This window comes from Saimiri boliviensis, chromosome 7 (assembly GCF_048565385.1).
Source record: "Saimiri boliviensis isolate mSaiBol1 chromosome 7, mSaiBol1.pri, whole genome shotgun sequence".
NCBI lineage: Eukaryota > Metazoa > Chordata > Mammalia > Primates > Cebidae > Saimiri > Saimiri boliviensis.
The window spans coordinates 123577761-123598931 of NC_133455.1; positions in this window are offsets into that span (position 1 = coordinate 123577761).

Here is a 21171-nt window from a genome sequence, read left to right on the forward strand (position 1 = left end):
AAGTTGGGAGTGAATTTTTACAAAGCAGGTTTAACTAAAAGGTTAAGGGCCAGGTTCTCAATCTTTCGTGAAGTTGAAGCTATACTTTGTTTTCTTGAAGATGTGGGGTTGCCTGAGCTAGGAAAGTGGGATGGAAAGAATTCAACTGGTTTGAGTCCATACTGGTTGAACAGTTCCTTAAAATATACTGGTCTACCCCAAAGTAACATGAAGGGAAGTGAAAACAGTTATATAAATTTTAGTGATTTTTTTTCCTGAATTTTACTGCTTTAGGACCACTGAGTTAAACAGCATGTATTAGAATGGCCCTTAATGATTATTTAGCACACACAAAGTATTTTACAATTTTTTAATAAATGGACACTATTTTAAAACTGGGAAATTTCAATTTTAATAATACAGACCTCCAGTTTTGTTTTCACACTGTATTCCCATATGTCAACAACGGACTGAAGCCGTGTTGACTCCTTTGGACTAGGAATAGGCTATCAGTCTCATTTAAATTACCTCCCTAGGCCCTTTTAGGTATTTGGGCTTATACCTAATGAGACACCTCTTATTTTGCTGAGGCAACCTGAGATCTAGGATTTTCTAAAATATCCTCACAGAAAACAACTTTACCAATCTCTCCCATAACTTTCTCCAGAGTGAGCTCCATCATTGTAGCCCAAACTCTCATGGTCTTTAGCAGATTACAGCCGTTTCCCCTTATTGGCAGGGGATACATTCCAAGACCTCTAGTAGATGCATGAAACAACAGAAAGTACCAAACTCAGAATACACTGTTTTTTTGCAATCTAATAATCAAGACAGCTACCAAGTAACTAATGGGCAGGTAACATACAGGCATAGCTCAAAGATATTTCCAGTCCACTTCCACACTATCACAATAAACCAAATATTACAAACCAAGTCATACAAATGTTTTGCTTTCGAAATGCATATAAATCTTATGTTTATACTATACTGCAGTCCAGTAAGTGTACAATAGCATTATGTCTATAAAAAATGCATATATCTTAACTTAAAAATACTTTATTGCTAAAAAATGCTAATAATCAGCCGGGCGTGGTGCCTCATGCCTGTAATCCCAGGACTTTGGGAGGCCGAGGTGGGCAGATCACTGAAGTCATGAGTTCAAGCCTGGCCAACATGGTGAAACCCCATCTCTACTAAAAATACAAAAATTAGCCAGGCATGGTGGTGGGTGTCTGTAATCTCAGCTACTTGGGAGGCTGAGGCACAAGAATCACTTGAACCTGGGAGGCAGAGGTTGCAGTGAGCCAAGATCATGCCGCTGCACTCCAATCTGGGTGACAGAGCAAGACTCCATCTCAAAACAAAACAAAACAAAATGACAATCATCTGAGTCTTCAGCAAGGGACAATCCTTCTTGCCTTAATGTTGATGGCTGCTGATTGATCAGGATGGTGGTTGCTGAAGGCCTGGGTGGCTATAGTAGTTCCCTAAAATAATAATAGCAAAGTTTGCCATCACCAACTGACTCACCTTTCATGAAAGACTGCTCTGTAGCATGTGATGTGATTTGATAGCATTTTACTCACAGTAGAACATCTTTCAAAACTGGACTCAATCCTCTCCTCTCAAACCTTGTTTCTGCTTTATCAGCTAAGTTTGGGAATATTCTTAGTCCTTTGCTGACATTTCAACAATGTTCACAGCATCCTCACCAGAAGTAGATGCTATCTCAAGAAACTTTCTTTGCTCATCCATAAGAAGCAAATCCTTATTGGTTCAAGTTTCATCATGAGATTACTGCAATTCAGTCACATCTTCAGGGTCCACTTGTAATTCTAGTTCTCTTGCCATTTCTATTACATCTGTAGTGACCTCCCTCTATTGAAGTCTTTAATCCCTCAAAGTCATCCATAAGGGCTGGAATCAACTTCTTTCAAATTCCTGTTAATGTTGATACTTTAATCTCCTCCCATTAATCATGAATGTTCTTAATATTATTTACAATGGTGAATTATATATAAAAGGTTTTCAAATTATTTGTTTAAATCCATCAGAGGAATCACTATATATGGCAGCTACACCTTTACAAAATGTATTACTTAAATAATAAGACTTGATAGTCAAAATAACTCCTTGATCTGTGATGGAGTTATAGATCAGAATGGATGGCATGTTAGCAGGCATTAAAACAACATTAATTTCCTTTTACATCCCTGTCTGAGCTCTTGGGCAACCAGGCACATTGTCCATGAGCAATAATATTTTGAAAGAAATCTTTTTTTCTCATGAGTAGGTCTCAAAAATGGGCTAAAATTATTCAGTAAACCATGCTGTAAACAGAGGTGCTGTCATCTGGGCTTTGTTATTGCATTTCTAGAGCACAGGCAGAGTAGATGTAACATCATTCTTAAGGGCCCTAAGGTTTTCAGAAATGATAAATGCAGTCACGGTGGCTCATGCCTGTAGTCCCAGCACTTTGGGAGCCAAGGTGGGCAGATCACCTGGGTTAGGAGTATGAGACCATCTGGGCAGCATGACAAAACCCGTCTCCATGAAAGATACAAAGGTAGTCTGGGTGTGGTGGTGCATGCCTGTCATCCCAGCTGCTCAGGAGCCTGAAGTGGGAGAATTGCTTGAAACTGGGAGATGGAGGTTGCAGTGAGCCAAGATCACGCCATTGTACTCCAGCCTGAGTGACAAGAGTAAAACTCCATCTCAAAAAAAACATAATATTAATAAATAAAATAAAATGGATTTTTGTATTGGTAAAATAATAATGATAATAAAAAGTTTGGATTATTGCGAGAATTACCAAATGTGATGCAGAGACGTAAAGAGAGCACATGCTGGTAGAAAATCGGAACTGATGGACTTGCTTGAGCAGGGTACCACAAACCTTCAATTTGGAAAAAAAAAAAAAAAGCAATGTCTGTGAAGCAGGATAAAGCAAAGCGCAGTAAAAGAAGATGTGCCTTCAGACAGCATGGCTATGCTGATGGGAGGATTCACATCTTGGGGAAGACGGGAAGGGAATGGCGTGAGATTTCATTATGCTACTCAGAATGGCATGCAATTTTAAACATGAATTATTTATCTCTGGAATCTTATACTTAATATTTTCAGGTGATGGTTGACAGCAGAAAACTGAAATCACAGGGAGTGAAATTCGGGATGGGCAAATACCACTGTACAGTTGGTTCTCCGTATCCATGGGTTCCACAATCATGCATTTGATCAACCACGGAGCAGAAATATTGAGGAAGAAAATAGATGGTTGTGTCTATACTGAACATGGACAGACTTTTTTTTTCCTCGTCATTATTCCCTGAACAATACAGTATAACAACTATTTATGTAGCATTTGTACTGTTGTTAGGTATTACAAGTAATTAGAGCTAATTTAACATATACAGGAAGCTATGTGTAGGTCATATGCAAATATGTGTACGTTATATGCATCATTGTATATCAGGGACTTGAGCATCCCAGAGTTTTGGTATTCAAGGAGGGTTCTGGAACCAACTCCCCATGGATATCGAGAGAGGACTGTACTCTCTGCCTGCAACGCCTGCAATTTCCCCTGATATGTAGCAGGGTATGTATCATCATAGTTTGCACCATAGTTCCAGGCAAACAGCCACTGCCGTAGAAACGATGCATAGTGACCACAGTCACTAGTTTTCTCAGGAAGACTAAACATTTTACTTTATCTTTCATATTTTCTCCATGTGTTCTGGGTGGAAATGTCTTAAGCCATGCTAACCCTCCCTGGAACCCCGTGAAGTTTTTTAGATTTTCAAATGCTGAGAGAGTTAGGAGGAAATTCCCAAAGGGAAATGAAAATCATCAGATGGAGAAAACAGGTAGATGGATGAAGAGAGCAGCAAGGTGAATTCATGAGAAAAAAAAAAAAAATCTCCTCTAACACAAAAGAAGGAGGAAAGAGAATGAAGTAAGTGGCCACATGCAGGATACAGTGTTATCTATCATTTTGGTGTTACTATCAGAACTGCTTTTATTCGTAAAGGCCACATTTACAACCAGTATTGGGGAGCTTCAGAAACGTATATGGGAGGCAGGCTGAATTAGACAGAAAGAAGTGGGAGATGAGAAGAAGGCGCAGAAGGAAAGCCAAGGGGGCCAGGAGAGGGTGAGGGAGGAAGGGGAGAAAAGGCTGCATTTGTGCCCATCCGCCTTGAATATAAAGACCCAGCCTCCGTCTGAAAAGAGCCAACAATGAGGGAGCCCCAGAATCAGCCCTGCTGTTGAAGTCTGACACGTTAACAACCCCATCAGGAATTAAGAGGTGAAATAAGCAGATGAAACATTCACCGAAGCCGAGATAAGCATTCCTGGAAAGGAATTTTTCAAAAAATCAAAATGAATCTCACAAATCTTCCTAATTAGGAAACATGACAAGGAATAAAAAAAAAATGAAGTGCTAAATAACTCACCCACGCTAAATGGAAAGGCTCTATTTAGAATACCACTGATTATTAGTTTTAGCTGCTCGGGGAAATTATCTTCGCACAATGATGGACATCAGCATTCAGCTCACAGCAGCAGTCAAAAGCAGCAGCTGAGATGTGTGGCCATCCTAATTAGAGGATGGAGAATTCTGAAAAGACTCTGGAACTGTGACATTCCTGGCTGGGGCTTTCCTTCCAGGAATGCCACATTAGGGTTTTGGTCATCACATTGTAAAAAAAGGACTTAATAGGAATGATCCGGAAAGGGACAACAGAAATGACTTAGAAAAGAGCGTGAGAAGCTTTGAGGGTCAGAGCAGAAAGCAGGCAAAGACTTCCATAAGAAATAATTTTTAAAATTAGGAGAGAGGAAGGTAAGTAGAAGCCTCAGGTGGTGAAAAGGGCAGCCAGGTGTACTGCCTGGACTTAGGTCACTCCAGACATGTTGGGCTTTAGCCTGTTTGTAATAAGCACACCCGGGGTGTCAAGAAATTACAACCGATTATCTAATATGAATTAGCCTCCAATTCTTCATTCAATAAATATTTAGCAAGCACCCTCCATGTTCCAGGCACTGTCTGCAGTCTCTTGAATAGATCAGTGAATAAAATGGGTTTTAAAAAGCCTCTGCCTTTATGGGATTTACATGCTAGTGGGTGGGCAGGCTTTGGGGTAGGAACATGTGGAGATAGACAATAATAGATAATAAATAAGTACTTCGTATAGTGTGTTCTAAGATGATAAGAACTATAGAAAAAAACATCGATCGGGACAAGGGATACTGGGAGTACTCAGGATGGCCCTCATTGAAAAGAGAACATTTAAGAAAAAACTTAGAGGAGGTAAGGAAGTAAAAGTAATAGATATGTAGACAAAATGTATTCCATGCAGAGGGAGCAGCTGGTACAAGCTTTCCAAGCAGCCCTATGCCTGATGTGATAAGGAAGAGTGAGGGTGAGAGAGAAAGAGAGAGAGAGAGAGAGAGATAGAGATAGAGATAGAGAGAGAGAGAGAGAGAGAGAGAGAGAGATTCTGTGTGTCTGTGTGTGTTTGGGAATCAGGGAGTGGGGGGATGATATGCAGATTGAACAGGACGTGCTATAATTAACAAATACGTTTAGGAAGCAGTGTTATGAGTGACACTTGCGGCGGTTAGTATGTGCTGTCTTAAGCTCTGTTAACAAATATAATTTGCACAAGCACTCCACGGAAGTATCTACTCTTATTATTCTCATTTTACCTGTGAGGGAACTAAGACACAAAGAGATCAGCTAACTCGTCCAAGGTCAAAGATTGGAGCCTGGGTGCTGGCTCCAGAGCCCACGCTCATAGTTTCTGCCTCATGTTCTCTCTCAATGTGGTTTTAAGTTATCTGTTTTTGATACGAGTTCTGATTACTCAGCCTTGATTGGATTCAAGTGTACTCCTAGGATAAATTTATGTTTCCCTTAAAAAAAAAAAAAAAAATGTAGCTCACTGCTTTATCACTCATGACCTTTCCTGGTCCTTCATTTCTTTCCCCTACCAATCCAGGAGCTGTTCTTTCCTGCTAGTTTATCTCTGCAGTCCATTGTTTTTGCCCAGCAAATAAAGCAAATGTCTATGGATAAAGAGGTTCCATTCAGTTTGTGAGTAGAGGTGGTACTTATCTGGTTTAATAATGCCCTACGAATCACTAAGAGACAGGACAGAGCACACATTGAGTTAAAAGCTAGGTGTCACTTTTTCTTCTACTCCAAAAGGCACTGTGCGGTGGGGGTGTGTTTTAACACAACCATCACTAGCTCCAGCTTCTCACGCTCTCTGTCCTGTTTTCTCAAGACACAGTACTTTTATACTGAAAACCACTGAATTGTAAAACCATTGAACTTTAAATAGATAAGTTATATGTGAATTACACACCTACAAAGCTGTTAAAACAAGTAATTTTTTTTTTTTTTAATGACAGGATCTTTGGCTTTTACCTCCTCTGTTGACCCCCCTGCCTGACTTCCATCCTCCCTCACATACCTTGAGGGGACACAGAACCATGCTCAGAAAGACGATCACCATTCCAGAACCCCATGCACTCCACCCCACATTATAGCTTTGTTTTGACTCCAGGGGTTACAGCAGTGTGCCAAGGAAAATAAATGACTTTCCCACTAGATCTTCAGTACCAATTTTCCTTATTAGAAAAAAAACTAACATTATTTTTAATGTTAAAGCAAATGTGTATATTATGAAGCAGAAGGCAATATTCACTTACATAGAGCTTTTTGTTTTTAACTTTTGAGACAGAGTCTCCTTCTGTCGCCCAGGCTGGAGTGCAATCGTGTGATCTCAGCTCACTACGACCTCCACCTTCCAGGTCTGAAGCAGTTTCTTGTGTGTGGTTAGCTGCTTTAAGCTGGAGTGGGAATGGTGTATGTCCTCTGCCGCAGTGGAGAGAGAGAGAGAGAGACTGAGATAACATTGTTAGCGGCTAAAACAGGAGACTCAGGGACTGATCCAAGCTCAGTCCCACTAAACCATGTGATATTGTGCATAATACATCCCATTTTGGGGCCTCAGTTTCTCATCTTAAAAATGAGATGATTGAACCAAGTGATGTCCAAGGTCGCTGCCATCTCTCAAAGTCCATGATTTGGTATCATCCTGAGACAAATCAGATGCTGGGCTCAGATTGATCTGCACCAAGATGCCCAGAGATATAGAAAGCAAAAGATACAGTCCCTGTCTTTGTGAAATTTTTCATCTACTAAGGGAAACTATAAAGTGAATTTACAAACCATCCAAAGGACACAAGGGGCAGGAAGCAACTCAGAGTAATGAATGATCAGAAATCTGATTCCGATCACTTGCTTTGAATCAACTGTGAAGCTAAATGACCAGGAGGCACTTACTCTTCCAACTCCTGGGCCCTTTGGGCCAGGACACCTTGACACAAAGGCACTCGCTGTTGATCTTGGGGGTGGCCCCAAATCACAGACTTAAGAAACCAAACTCTCAGGGTAGGAAGGGGATGTTAGCCATGATCCCATCCAAAACCCTTCATCTACATTCGGGATTTGTGATAATGTTTGCATCGCACTTCCAGTATTTTTATTTGACAGAAGATTCTTAACATGAGCCCAAATCTTAAATAATCATAAAATTGGAAAAAAAATATAATATCCTTCTCTTCAAAGCCCAGTGAATTAAATATGGAATGATTTTAAGACACGTCTTATCATGACATAGGGTTGAACAAGATCTGCCTGGCAACCACTTATTGAAAACCATTGCTCTGAAAAAAATTAACTTCTACTCTGTATTGTAGGGTATTTATGCGTTTTCTTATGTCATCATTTCAGATCCACTCCTGCTCCCTGAGGCAGCAGCAGAGCATTTCTGTAGGTCTCCAGGCACGTGTCTTCGCTTTTCTGAACATACCAGGAGATCTAAGAAAGTGAAACTGAAAGGAAATAAAAAGGAAAAACTGCTTGTGCTCTCTCTCCTTCAACTATTTCATTTTCATTTGTTCTAGAAGAATTTCCATCAGCCCTACCCTCCTGGATTTATACTTACTCTGGGGACTAGACTAAAAATCTCTACTTCTGGCAGGGATCTTGAGGAAGGCTTGTCTAGTTGATACAGGAACATTAAATATTTGACCCATGGGGTTTCTTAGAATCCAGATATTCTAGGGTGCAGAAAAGAGTAGTGGTCCCTGACAGATGGTCCAAAATGGGTTTTTTCCCCACCCTGATTGGAAAATATGCTCATTTCTAACACAAGATGGCGCTGGCACACAGGCAAGAACACTGCTGATTAAAACAAAACGAAACAATCCATGAGCACAGAAGTTTTAATAAGCCAGATAATTATTTTGTTTCTGGACAAGACCAGCTTTTGTCAAGCACATTTTAGAACAGCTTTCTGGGGTAGCAATAATCTAATTGTGCTGCTTTACCCTAAATCAACCAAAGGGTCAGGACTGAATGAAAGCAATGCAACGTATCCTTAGGAACAAAGTATTTAAAAAGAACCCTACATCCCTTAACTACGTAAGGTCCAAATCACAGATGAGCGGTCAGGGGGCTTAGCTGAGCACTATCATCAAAAGTGATATCTTAAATTCTTATTCTGATATGGGATGGGTCTTTGCCTGTTGAATAATTCTGATACGAATTCAGGTGCCTTAAAAATTTTCTTTTTTTTTTTTTTTTCTTTTTTTTTTTTGTCTTAGAGACAGGGTCTCACTATGCTACCCAGGCTGGTCTCAAACTCCTGGTCTCCCAAAGTGCTGTGATTACAAGTGTAAGCCACCATGCCAGGCCTAGTTCAAAATTAAATTAGCTCTTCTACTTCATAATAGAGCAGATTGTTTTGTTGGCATTTATTTGAGAATTACCTGATGAAGCATTTGAGGAATAATTTACAATTTGAACTATAACCACCAACAAAGTTCTGTTAAGCTAACACCTAAGTTGAGTCTTAGAATTTTGGTGGTGTTTGTTTGTTTTTTTTGTTTTGCTTTGTTTTTGTTTTTTTGTTTTGTTTTGTTTTGTTTTTCTTGAGACACGGTTTGATTGTATCATCCAGGCTGGAGTGCAGTGCATGGCTCACTGCAGCCTCAATGTTTGGACTCAGGCTTAGCCTCCCGAGTAGCTGGGACTATAGACATGCATCACCATGCCCAGCTAATTTTTTATTTTTTGTACAGAGGGGGTTTCATCATGTTGCTCAGGCTAGTCTCAATCTCCTGGGCTCAAGAGATCCACCTGCCTCATCCTCCAAAGTGAGAATTTTGGATTTGGAAAGGAACTTATTATCTGTCTTCCTCCCAACTCCCACAGCAATCTCCTGCACATGGACAAGTGGTTGACCAGTCTGTTTAGAATCTTGGAGTAACAGCAAGCTGACCACTCAGAAGAAGCAGCCCATTCTATTTCTAGACAGTTCTAAGGTTAGAGTAGTCTTCTTTAGATTAAGCCAAAGCATGACTCTCTGTAATTTGTGCTCATATATCTCCATTTTTCCTTTTAGAGGAATGCAGTATAAGCTTCCTTTGTAATGTGACTGCTCCTTACCTTTGTGGTGACTTAGGCATTCTTGGTCAAAAACAGCATCAGTTTCTTCAGTAATTTTGCATATGGCATGGTTTCTAGATCTATCCTGGATATCTTTCTTTGATTTATCTTAAAATGTGTTCTGATCTCACAGCCAGTGGGCCTATGTTAGTTGCCTGGATTTAAGCACTACACTTCTATGAATGCAGCTGAAATTTTGTTAATTTTTCTGCACAGTCATATCACACTGTTTTTCCTTTAAAGCCTCTGGTCAACTAAAACTTCCAAGCCACTAATGTGGATGTGGCAACATCTACCCCACCTTTACATATGTGGTTGACTTCTAGAATTAAAATGCAGACATTGTGCCCTGTGATACCATGAGGATTTCACTTCATAGCTGTGGGCTGTCAAAATTACTTAGAATCATTTCATTTAGGCTCTGGTGCCAGACATACCTGGATTCCAAAGTTTCTTCCTCCCTCACAAGCCATGTCACCTTGGGCAACTGATCTCTTAAAACATCAGCTTTCTCATCTCTAACATGCAGATAATATTGCCACTTTTCTCATGCAGTGGTACAATTTATATGTGATAGTTTTGTGCAAAAGTATGTTTAACACAATTCATGGCACAAAGTAAGTTTTCAATAAGTGTTTGTTGTTACTATTATTAGTATTAGCCCACCATCCTTCAAATCGACTATCCCTTCTTGCCCATGTCGTAGGAATGTCTGACAAGCATGTCCTCTAAGGCAGAGGGGGAAAAAAATACTGTCAGGGAAATGTAAAAGACAGAATCTCCATGACCCACCACCGTAGTTTCCCTTCAGGCTAGTCTATGAACTAATCAGCACCCTGTAGGGATAATTCCTACCCTAGCCGTCCCTGTACCCACTGGCTATCAGCCAGTTCATGTCTTATGGCAAGGTAATTATAATAGATCTTGTCAAAGGCCATGCTGAAAGAAAGTATGGTTTTGATGCCTCTTCTTTCTACCAATCTAACATCCTTATCAAAAAAAGGAATAAATGAAGACATGTTTTGTTTCTGAGGTTTTGGGTTGGCTCTGAGTGATCTCTGCTTCTCTAAAGACTTACAAAGAGTCTATTTAATAATCTGTTCAGTTGATGGGTTAAAGTGGTGAAATTGTGGGTTATTTCCCCCTTCTTTCTATTATTATAATAATGTTTGTGGAGTAACTAGCCTTTTAAAATTCTGTTCTAGAATTCTGCCAGGGATAATTGTCAAGCTGACTGGCTTATAGTTTTTATAATATGCCCCTTTCCCCCTTTTTGAAAATGGGGACAACTCTGTCCTTCTCTTGTCTGTTAACAGTTCTCCTATTCTCCATGCTTTTGCAAGGATTATTGACAATGGTTCTGGGAGTTCTTTGAGCAACCTGGGACGTGATTTGTCTAAGTCTGGAGATTTGAATTTATTAAGGGGGGTGAAAAGAATACCACACTCGTTTCTAGCTCTGGCTTTGCCATTTACTAGCTGACTGAACTTGGGCAGGTTTTGATTTTGTTTTAGCCTAAATATCCCCATCTGCGAAAGAAAGCATTTGTATCAGATAAAGTTGCAGGTCCCTTCAAGGTCTAATGGCCTATGTCCTACGTCTCAAATAATCTGACATTTTCCTACTAAGTTTTCTCATTTATCCTGGCTTCCAGCTTCCCCTCAATAAAATGTGTCCTACCCTTTTTAATTTTGAAATGCATTTTGGCTTAGAATTCCGATACCTTAGTGTGACACTCAGGGTGTGACACTCTTGGTCCCCACAGTTTAGTCCAATTTTATCTCCTACTCCTCCCAGGTTCAAACCTGCCCTCCGGGCAGATGGACCCGGCCACTCTTCCTGACTATGCACATGTCTGTTCCTCCCAGTGCTGTTGCGAAGGTTACTTCCCTAAAGTAGAGTATCTCCCAGCCACCTCTCTCAGTCCGATTCTACCCCTCCTTTAAAGCCCTGTTCACTTAACCAATTCTCTTTTGGGAAGTGTTTCCTAACTACTCCATGTCATGCTACACTCCTTCCTCTGAATTTCCAATGCGTTCAGTGCAGATCATCTGATACTAAACAATAACGGTACCTGTGGCATCTGGGTATGGAAATGTCGTTGAATTGTACTGTTATTGACTCGCACGTCTTGCGGGGGGCACTCCCCTCCCAGCGCTCCTTGCCGTTCTCCCCTTGAGTACTATTCTGGGGGCGCTTAATAGACGTGGAGAAATACTGAATGAATTTGAAGCCATTATGTATATATTTTTTCTGATCAGAGCATTTAGGTAATTATGTAGTACACAATAGTTTCTCTTTCAATTTAGGAGTAACAGAAAGCTGAGCCATTGCTCAGGTAGTTTAATACTGGAAAGCATTTTATTTTAAGGTGTATGATAAACCTTTATTTTAAGAAAAGGCTTTTATTATACAATTGATAATAAAGTTTAAACTAGCTCACTTTCCTCCCCTGTCACCATAGATAAGGGATTTCAGAAAAGTTGCAGAATGTAAACAAAATTACTAATTGAACTCATCAATCCCTACCCTATCCTAATCAAACTTTCCCTATATTGGCCAAGACAGCTTAAATCTTTGGGTTGGCGGCCAGGTTTACATTTTATCTAAAAAGTGGCATAGTTACAGCTTTTAATAATAGAGAAACTATTTTGGTGTGTTCAATATCATACCAGGTATACAAACCAGCAGACATGGATTATTTAAATATGTGACTGTGTGGAAATGGAGGATTGGCCTCCCCCACCCCCAACATTTGTGAAATGCTTGTTCCTAGTAAATTATAAGTTGCAACAAGTCATGTTAACAGAACACTTTAGAATCACACCAGTGTCAGCCGGGCACGGTGGCTCACGCCTGTAATCCCAGCACTTTGGGAGGCCAAGGTAGGTGGATCATGAGGTCAGGAGATCGAGACCATCCTGGTCAACATGGTGAAACCCCGTCTCTACTAAAAATACAAAACATTAGCTGGGCATGGTCGCGCGTGCCTGTAATCCCAGCTACTCAGGAGGCTGAGGCAGGAGAATTGCCTGAGCCCAGGAGGCGGAGGTTGCGGTGAGCCGAGATCACACCATTGCACTCCAGCCTGGGTAACAAGAGCGAAACTCCGTCTCAAAAAAAAAAAAAAAAAGAATTACACCATTGTCCTAATAGTAAAATAGTTGTAAGAAAAGACTTGTGATAAGATGGCAACACAGGAAAAATAAAGGCTTCCCAAAAATCAGCAGCGCACAAGCTCACAAAGCATGTCAGAAACAAAGCAGAGACAAGAAGTCACTCCTTCGTCCAACATGTGCTGCTGAGCATCTACTATGTACCGAACCCTGCTGGGAACATGGGCACTGGGGATGCGGAGTTATATAATAGATATATAGACCTTACTCACAAAAAGGTCACATGCACTCTTAGCGGGCAGACAATCAAATAAAGAGATCTCACTCCATGGGATAACAGGAGCTACGTACAGTAGCGATTTGTATATCCACTGTGGCCAGGGGCTGATACCAAAGGAGAAATGCAGGACGAGGTGAGGGTCTTAGTTCCCGGGGGGCACGCCCAGTCCAGCACTCACAAACACTGTTCTTCCTATTCCAGAGTCCTCCACACACACATGAGAAGAGGCTCACTAGCTTCCTTTGCGGTCACTACCTCTAGTCTTCAATCACCAAGGAAAAGTCAGGAGCTGAAAGGCCAAATCGTGTAACGTTATCATGAAAGCTGCAAACTATCAAGTCAGTCCAAGGCTTACAAAGCAGTGTGTGTACGGCGATTTCTTAAGCCTCGGTTGGGGGTGATAAGTACAAATTTCCCAGGCAAATATACATAAAGCTGGTGCTTAGTAAGCTTGTAATAAGTGGGAGTGTTTGTAACTGCTAAACATAATGATAACACTGGGACTCTTTACAGGAAAGCAAGACTCAAAGTGTGTGAAGAAACTAGCCAGCCACCTGCAGGGCTGGCTACGTCAACAGGCCTGGGGACGTCAACTCTTGCAGCTGAGCTCCGTCTTGATCAACAGTCATCCAGAAAGCATACCACCTAAGCCACATCTCCCCCTTTCCCCAAAGAGCCCTGGCTAAGCTCATCATTTTGAGTCGAGGAAAGCATTTGCCCTGGGAAATCCTGTCCCTGTGAAGCCACCCTTATCCCTGCTGTGCCTGAGCCCCAGACCCTCATCCCATCTCACCTCCGTCCAGTTACAAATCCCAAGCCAGCCCATTGCCTGGACTTTGGCTTCCCCATCCAGTTTCTCCTCTTCTGCTCTGCCTTGTCATCTCCTTTCCTCCTTGCTGTGTCCCTCAGGAAGAAAGCCTGCTCCCTGCGAGGTGGAGACGCTGGGCATCTCAGAGGTGAGACTGTGCTCTCCTTCAACCTCAGAAAACCTGGGCCCAGGGAAGCCTAGCCCCCTGTCCGGGGTCACTTCTCGTAAGGGACCTGGTAGGAAGCCTTGGAGCTGCCTGCATATCCTGCCCCAGCATCCCTCCACCCACAGAGGTTCTCAGTGAGGCCGAGGAGTTTCAGAAGGGTCCAAGTTGCCCTGGCACTGAGGTGTCATTAGCCCAGGAGGAAAACGACTTCCTAAAGATCTTTCTCTTGCCGGGAACCGCCTCACAACGATGGCTGTGAGGATTAAGCAGCCATGTGAAAAAATGCTCCAGACTGCAGAATCCGGCGCCACTAACTATCCAGAAACACGCGTTTGGCAGAGCAGATTGGGAACGGATCCTGGCTGTGCCACTTACCAGCTCTTGATCTTGGGCTTCCCTTTCCGTATCTATAAAATATGGACAATAAATATCTCATCAATTTGGTTTGAAGGTTAAATCTGACACTATGTGTCAGGCATGTGGTCCCATGGCTGGCATATTTCGTGGACTCAGCAATATCCGTTTTATTACATGAAAATGACTTTTGCCTTAATTGGAGAGGCGATTTTTAAAAAATCGCCTCTGAGCTTTAATGTTTTATTGATAAATCCATTAGCATTTTTACTAATAAATAAGTATATATATCCTTAAAAAGTAAGAAAGATAGAAATTCTTTCCTGAGTAAAAGTTTTCACTGACAGTTTGTTTCTGAAGGCTTAAGAGACCTTAAAAGACCATTTTCTCTCAGAGTATAAGAGGAATAAATATGTAATACCCGGGACATGCAGGGACTTGAAGCTGTTTTATTCTACTATGAAAAGTTTGGGGTTCCAAATGTCCATAAGGCCTTTATCAGATGGTATAAGTTGGATGTTTTAGAAGCCAGGGCGTCACGCTCTGGTATTCCCCAAATGTTTCAGGGTCCAGACCTGAAGTCACCAGCCCCAAGAGGAGACTCTGAGATTTCTCCTGGTGACTAGAAGCCTGTTAGAACACCTCGCAGAGACACACAATTGCATCCAGGCTGAAAGGCACGTGGGAAAAGTAAGAAAGGGAATGAGGACAGTAACACAAGATGCCATTTACATGTTCTGCTTCGGATTGTCTCTTCTGAGGGGTTTTTAGGACACAATACATCACACTTCCCTGTCCCTTGTTGTACACAATCTTTCCAAAAGGATAGGGAAGAAATGAAAGGTCTGGAAATGTCCTTCCACCTGCCACGTGAAGCTTCCAGCTACAAGGAAAACCTAGACAGACACTCTGAAAACCACGTGGGTGCCACCTCCAAGGTCTCTCGACCCTTCCTCTCTGTAATCCCGCCCACTCCATGAGTCCTTCTGATGTTGTCCTCAAACTCCCTTCAGATTGTGTGCTTGTCCTTAGTGCCTCTGTGTGATTTTCTTTCATCCCATAGAGGACTATTTCGAGGGACATGAACTAACACCCTCCTCCTGTCTCCATCTCCTTTCATCTCATCTCAAGCTGGGCATTTGCCCAAACTCCTCTTCTGTACCTGCTCTCTCAAAAGCCAGTGACCTCCTTCTTCCCAAATCTGGTGATATTTCCAAGCCTTCCCTCTTCCTTGGCCTCCCTGAGGCAGGTGGCCCAGCTGACGGCTCCTTCCTTCAGGAAATTGTTTACACCTGGTCCTTTCTTGCAGGTTCAGTTGTATCCACTTCTTTGGGGAAGAAAGTGGGCTATGAACTAACAAAGCAATGCCCTATTTCTGCCTGTGCTGCTTCCTTGCTCAGTCATAGCTCACTACAGTTTAGCTCCCCCAGGATCAAACAATCCTCCCGTCTCAGCCTCCCAAGTAGCATGCGCCACCAACCTGGCTAATTTTTAAAATATTTCGTAGAGATGTAGTCTCACTATGTTGGCCAGGCTGGTCTTGAATTCCTAAGTTCAAGTGATCCTCCCTCCTCTGCCTCCCAGAACTCTGGGATTATAAGTGTGAGCCACTGCACCTGGCCCTGTCTGATGATTTAAAGCAGGCAACCACTTGATGTCTTTCAGATTCAGTTATTAGGAGGATTAGATACACTCCTTACCAAACTCTGCATGGGCCTTTGGACCTGGCTCTCTGACACCCCATTTTTGGCTTGGTGAGACCAGCTATTGCTATCAGCTTCTGTCAATCCACTTACCAGCCACTCTGTATCTCACTTTTATACCATTACCATGGATGAGGTAGCTCTCTTCCTGACAAAGACCACCCTCTCCATCTGCGCGTCAGGTCCTATCACTGCCCTAGCATCTTCCCCTCTCTTCTGAATTATCAGCTCTCCTCTCTACATGGGATCTACCCTGTGAGCATTCAGACCTGCTCCTCTCCCATCACACACACACACACACACACACACACACACACACACACACACATACACACACAGGACCCTGCTCCTAACCCCACTTCCTCCCGTTTCTCTCCTTCCCTACACAGCAACAAAACTCCTCTAAATAGTTGTTTGTGCTCACCATCTCAGAGCTCTCTTCTCCCACATCTTCTGTGGAAGTCATTTTAATTAGGACTTTACAGCACCCATGCCCTGCGACTCACTTTCCGACACACAAACCACCACCACCAAAACTGTTCTTATCAAGGTCACCAGCCATCTCTTCACCACAACGTCCTATGGTCATTTCTACGTCCTCTTAATCCTGGACCCCTTAGGTAACACTTGGTACAGTTGATGTCCCCGTTCTTCTGGATACATTTTCCTCACTTGGCTTCTGAGAAGCCTCCCTCCTCCGGTTTTCCTCCAGCCTTCCTGGATACTCCTTTTCAGTTTCCTTTGCTGATTCCATCTTAGGTCCCCACCTTGTACTATTAGAATGCCCAGAGCCCAGTACTCTGATCTCTTCTTTTTTCTAATTATACTTTCTTCCTTGGTGATCTCATTCACTGCATGAGTTTTGAATACAAGCAATATGCTTTTGATGCCCATATTGATAATTACACATGCCCACGCCCCATTGCCTGTTCACAATCTCTACTTGAATGTTTAATCAGTATCTGAACATATCCAAAAACTGAACTCCTGGTCTGGACGCCAAACTCGCTCCTTCCACAGCCTTTCCCAGCTCGGTTAATGGCATCGGCCTGGTTGCCCAGGCTTGAACCCTTAGAGGCTCCTCTCACACGTGCTCTCTCTCTCTTTTGATGCCTCTGCAAATTCCATTCATTTTACCTTCAAACTATGTGCAGAATAGAGCCATGTTTTGCTGTTTCCAAGGCTATTCCCTAGCCCAGCCACCATGTGACAGCCTCCTAACTGCTCTCCTTGCTTCTGACCTAGCTGCCCACACACTATTCTCAACAGAATTCTCAGAGTGACCCTGTTCAACTGTAAGTTTGATCACGTCACTTGTCTGCCTTCCGGGACAGTCAGAGCAAAAATCAAAGGGCTCAACACGATGTCCTGCATGTCTGTCTACTGTGTGGGTGCTGGTCACCTGTCAGACCCCATGTCTAATGGCTCTCTCTTTGGCATACTCTGCTCCAACCATGCTGGCCTCTGCTCACCCTCAAACATCCTGGGCACAGTCCACGGCAGGGACTATGTGCTTACTCTTCCCTTTGCCTGGAATGCTTTTCCTCAAAAGTCTGAGTGGCTTGCTTCCTTACTTCCTTCAGGCCTGCCTTGAAATTTCACTTTCCCTATGAAGAAGCCTTGATTACCCTATTTAAATAACCCCCTCTCCCTACCTCAAGGCTTCCTAACCCAATTATCCTGCTTTATTTTTCCCACAGTCTTATTAGCAGGTGGCCAACGATATTTACTTACTTGGTTTTTTCACTTGTCTGTCTCTCCTTACTGAAATGTAAGTTCCATGATGGCAGGATTTTTGTCTGTCTCATTCAATTCTGAATTCTCATTGCCTAAATTGTGTCTGACATATAGTGTGTGCATAATAAATACGTATTCACAGAGTGACTGAATAAATGGACCTCTCCCTTCAAAATGATATTCAGATTCCCTCTATATTCTTCATTCTAACTACCAGCCCCTATTCTGGACTTACCCCTTTGAGGTCTGTGTTTCTGTGATGTTCTATGCAGTGCGTATCCCTCTAATAGCAGAACCAAGATGAAAAAAACAGGTTTCCTGATCCTCCGTCTAGGTTCTGCCCACTCTATGATCTACGACGTGCATATTTTCCATGGTCTGTTAGTAGTTCCCAAACATGAAGGCAGGCTTAGCCAGAGATTCTGATCGTGCCCAAGAGTCCTATTTAGAAGGTCTTATGAACAGATTCTCTTGCCCATACATACAGGTTTTAAAAACTTGAATGATGTCCTTGTTAGACTCTGTGGTTTAAGAAACACAGTGCAAAAGGGAGTCTGTTATTGGGAATGGGGGATCCTGGGACAAGCTGAGTGAAACAAGCACCCTCTTTTTCGGAACCTCTTAAGATTCTGGGAAGCCCTTTCCAGGGGAATAATAAGGCTGAATTGAGTGCAAGAGACATATCTTTGATTTTCATAACCTTTGCTCCCTTCTTTTCCATATGGCAGAAGGCTTTCTCTCAGAAACCAGGGAAACAATGGAGTAACAGCATAGCCTAGGGCAGTGCAAACTCAAACATCTAACGGGACCAAGTGGGGAATATAAATGAGGGGGAAGGTGGGGATTATGGCAACCTGGAGAGGGCAGATCGCCACTACTCCACTTGGCCAATGGTCTCTATGGGGGAAATGTAAATCCAGAGATTTTCAAAAGTAGCTGGGATTCTATAATTAAACATAAAATCTACGTTATAAATGTTGGCAATACATTTAAAAATTTTAGAAACGTCATAAGGTCCAAAAATCACATCTTTGGGCGGGATGGTCTTGTGGGTCACTTACCTATACCTGTAATGTAGGAAAAAGCACACGAGCAGTGCAATCACACTGCCTGAGTTTGACCCTTGGTTCTACCTATTGGTTCACAAAGTTATTTCAAGTCACTTAACTTAAGCTTCATTTTTTTCCATCTCTAAATCAGGACAGTGCTTCCAGGATTGACATGAAGATTAAATGAAAGAATGTAGTTGCTACTCATTATTAATTGTCCTTGTTTTTTGGAGCTCTGCTCCCTCCCTTTCTTTGTCATTGCACAATGAACTAGAAAGAACAGTTCCTCCACATTTTTATTGAAAGCAAATTAAGCAACGCTTTTTATCATTTGTCAGATTTTTTTTTTTACCATGATGGGCCTAAATGCAGTGTACTAGCTGCTAATCAGAGCTCATTTGCAGCTGTGATTTCTGTTGTTGTTGTTGTTGTGCTATTTTGTTTTGTTTTGTTGTTTTGTTTTCAAAGAATGAGAGGACAGAAGAAGCATTAAAGCAACATTCTTTCCAAAATTAAATTCTGGCAATACAGTCTCCAGTGATACTCACTAGGAAGCAAAGGGAAGACCCAGAGCCAGCAGGGGAAGCCCTCCAGCACTCTCAGGTTTTCAAAGAGCCTTTACAAAAGCACTAAGCAGGGCACATCACCGGAGAAGAAAAGCAAAGAGTGTCACAGGCTTGTAGCCATAGTGTTAGCAAGGCTGGGACTCAGAATGAGCTGAGACTTGCAAAAAATGCTCAGGAACAGCAAAAAGAGCTTTGTGCAAGTATATTCTGAGCAGGAAGAATAGGAAAGGGCCAGATCCTGTGCTTGGGGCAGATGGTGTAATGCTAGCAGATGACAGATACAAAGCAGAATTATGCAACTCCTACTTAGCTTCCATCATCTCTATCTCTCAGAATGATCTTCAAACTGGAAGGAACAGTATAAACTCTGTGAAGAAGCAATTGCAGCCCTAGGTGTGAAGCTCTTTAGAAAATGAATACCTGGGCTTTCTAAATAAGCTAAGGTCTCCACAAATTGCATCCCTGGGGACTGAAAGAACTTGTAGATTTTATCATAGAATGATTGTCAGTAATCTTTCAGGAATCTCGGGAGTGATGCCAGAGCATTCGTGATGGGCAACTGTCCGAGTTGTCAAAAGGGGAAATATGTATGTTTGGGGAACTTTGCACTGGTGAGTTTAACTTTGATCCCCAGCAAACGCTAAGCTGCATTATTAGAGTTAGATTATAATCACTTTGAAAAGGAAGTGGTAATCTCAAGAAGCCGGCAAAGGTTACATAGAACAAACCACGTCATACTAACATCACTTCATATTTTTTTCTTTTTTGAAAGATTACTGAAACTCACAAGATTGTCCCAGAGGTAGTGAATCTTTCAACAGGGCTTCCAACAACTCATTTTATGGTAAGATGAATGGACAGGGCCTGGGTGATCTATGGCTTGGTGAAGGCACAGCTGGGCAAACCATTATACCCAGAAAGCACTGGACAGACAAAACCAAGTCAACTGAGAGAGAGGTATAGCACAAGATGCCACTAGTCCTTTTGTAGTGCCAGGTTCTGTTAAGATCCTTTCAATGACATGAAAGAGATGCCAACAGATAAATGTGAGCAGACACAAAATGAAGAAGTCTAAGTAATATGCCACATGACAGAAACAGGATATGGTGGTTTTCCTGAACAAGGAGCCAAAATAAGCATGATGGAATTTAATGGAGAAAATGTAAGTTCTTTATTTTGATCTTTTAAAAAAAAAACTCAGTTATTCAAACTATTGTCAACAGTTGATGGGAAAAAGTCTTGAGGATTTTAGTTAACAAAAAGTCGAACAGGAGCCAAAAAACTCTAACATGGTTACAAAACAACTAGTGTTTGCCAGGCAGCGCAGGGGGAAGTGTGACGGCAGAGCAAGAGGGACGAGGATGCCACTGGCCCATCGGCATCAGAGCATCAGGGCCTATTCTGGGTACCATGTTTCTTCTTCACATTAAACGTTGTGGGCCTTTGTCTTTTGTAAGTCATGAAAGCAAAACATATGCATCATAGAAAACTTAGAAGTACAGAAAAGTGCCGGGCGCGGTGGCTCAAGCCTGTAATCCCAGCACTTTGGGAGGCCGAGGCGGGTGGATCACGAGGTTGAGAGATCGAGACCATCCTGGTCAACATGGTGAAACCCCGTCTCTACTAAAAGTGCAAAAAATTAGCTGGGCATGGTGGCATGTGCCTGTAATCCCAGCTACTCAGGAGGCTGAGGCAGGAGAATTGCCTGAGCCCAGGAGGCGGAGGTTGCAGTGAGCCGAGATCGTGCCATTGCACTCCAGCCTGGGTAACAAGGGCGAAACTCCGTCTCAAAAATAAATAAATAAATAAATAAATAAATAAATAAATAAGTACAGAAAAGTATGAAGAAGAAAACAAAAATTAGCTCTCATCATTTGGAGATCACTACTG